Genomic DNA, 2,313 nt, shown 5'->3' with positions numbered 1-2,313 from the left:
AATGATCTATTACATTATTGAATATTTGTACATCAGCTAGGAAGGCTAGTTGTCCAGTTCCAGACATCATATGGCAAATAAGAAATTAAATTAAAATCCTTAAGCCATGAGAAACGACTAATTCAGTGTTCCAAGAGTTTTCCAGCTGTTACTTTGCTTTGTCCTGAAGGTCTTATGTTAATTCTAGGGTGCTTGTCATGAATACTTGGGTCAGAGCAAATGGTTAGGATATTTTTTATTAATTTTACAAGTCTTTACAGTTCAACCTATTTTATTTGTTCACTTCCAAATTCACTTTCAAAATAATTAATTTTCAAAATATTTCTTAAATTCATCGAGGTTTTGGGGGGCTCAGTTTTTTAAATTTATATCATTTGTAATTATTGAAATTCCTCTCTTTACTGGTAATTCCAAGAGATATTAAAATTTTACAAGATTATAAACATTGCAAGGAAAGAAAGTAATCATCATGCAGAAATTTCTGATTTTTCACATATACAAGGGGTTGTAAAATCTTTCTTATACCAAAAGATTTGGTTGCAAAATGTTGTTTAGTTTTCTTCACAAGTAAATCATCCAGTAGACTTCAAAAGTAAAAGGCTTGGGAATTCTTCATTTCTTGGTTGGCTATTTACAAGAGAGATAAAATTCTTATTAATGTGTTTTTTCTGCAAGATTTCCTACTGTACAAACTAGAAGTTTTCCATGTAATTTGTACGAAATGCCTCAATTAAGGGAAAAAATTCTATCTGCTTACCTGTCCTGGCCAAGAGATTATGTTAGATAAAATATTTATGTCTTCCTCTTTTACTGGACTTCCTGGCTTAACTGAAGTTGTCCTGATGCCCCAATCTTTAATGAATCCTGCCAAAGGCCTGCTGATCATTCCTCATCTTCTTTGCAATATCTACAAGCAACCAGTGAGAGGTCATGGGTTCAACTGCCAACAATATCCTGATAACAACTGATTGAACATCTTTCTCAAACTGTATACCTGAGCTCCTTTTCACAGATGTAGGCAAATATTTCTTCCTCCTGAAGTGCAACAGGCAGCCACCTTCAATCTGTAAACCCTCAGTGCTGTATAAAGGTTGCTTTTCAGTTAGGAGCACAAAGGATGTGACATTACTAGCAGTAGTTAATGGGTGGTAGTGAAGCCATCTGGTTATGGTCTCTTCACTCCCAGCTTCCTGCTGAGGAGCTGCTACCCTGTGGTGCACTGAAATACTGAAAATAGACAGCGAAAATACGTTGAAGTGTACTTTATCAACAAGCTTCTTGTGGGATCTCCCTCACATTTAAAAAGTCATTTTCCGTATATTATCACTTAAACAAAGCAGAACGCTTTGGTTGCATTTATGACTGCACATCTTCTCATGAAGGACAGAAGTAAAGACAGTAACTTTAGTTCATGGATTACTGTCCATTCAAATTTCAGAATTCTTGCCTACCAGCATATAGGTGTCTTTGTGACTCTTCAAAGATCTCTCTTCAGAGAGATAAAATGAAATTAGAAGCTTGTCAATGCCTATTCTACAATTCTATCACTATATTTCTGCAGATTGTTTGATTAAAACAATACATGCTTGTTTTAAAGCTTTATTCTAATATTTTTGCTTTATCTAAACTTTCAGAAAATAGCAGACCTTTCTGGTTCCATATGATTATTTACAATGGAAGCGCACATCACTATACCATCACCATAATGGTACTCCCATATGAGGACCCAATGTTTTGTGATTGAAATCACTGTGAAATTAGCAGATAATTCAATGAGCAGTAACAGGTCCAAATAACAGAATAATTTAAAATCAAACAACCCCAAATAGTACTTGTACAAGAAAAAGACTTCCTGCAGCATTAGCTGAATAACCATGGTGTTGCTTCAATGCAGTCTAAACTGATGGACTTACTGAGTAAGTAATGTGCATTATCTATCACTGTATTTTATGCTTAGAGAGAAAGACCTTTTAAGGTAATTCAGCAATTTTACATTTACATCTAAGCAGTGAATTTTTTGCAGTGTACCTCAAGGAAGAAGTGGCTTGAGTTCAAGCTATATTTAAAATGTTTTTTTTACCATCTTTAGCATAGCCCACAATGAAACTGAACCAACAGCAAGCCTGTTAAACAAGATAAGATAAAGTAACATATACTTTTTCTGACAAGCAGTTTACCAGTTTTCATAATCTCATGTAAATAAACCCAGAAATCTGTGCCAAGGCTTGTGGACTCTAATGGAATGTAAAATCTTCCAGCAGGAGTAAGCAAGCATGATAAGGCAATTAATGCTATCACTGTCTTTGTTGATAT

The 2,313-nt window shown here is 34.6% G+C and overlaps 1 long non-coding RNA gene across 1 annotated transcript; it reads right to left on the bottom strand.

Moving 5' to 3' along the window:
- Positions 1–258: 258 nt before the first annotated feature.
- Positions 259–1,223, bottom strand: LOC135311759 (uncharacterized). The gene is made up of 3 exons (XR_010371343.1): positions 995–1,223; positions 758–907; positions 259–627 (listed from the first exon to the last, which is right to left on the bottom strand). It is a non-coding gene; the product is annotated as an uncharacterized LOC135311759 (long non-coding RNA).
- Positions 1,224–2,313: the final 1,090 nt, after the last annotated feature.

This window comes from Phalacrocorax carbo, chromosome 2 (assembly GCF_963921805.1).
Source record: "Phalacrocorax carbo chromosome 2, bPhaCar2.1, whole genome shotgun sequence".
Classification (NCBI taxonomy): Eukaryota; Metazoa; Chordata; class Aves; order Suliformes; family Phalacrocoracidae; genus Phalacrocorax; species Phalacrocorax carbo.
This window is presented reverse-complemented; position numbering and strand designations above follow the sequence as displayed.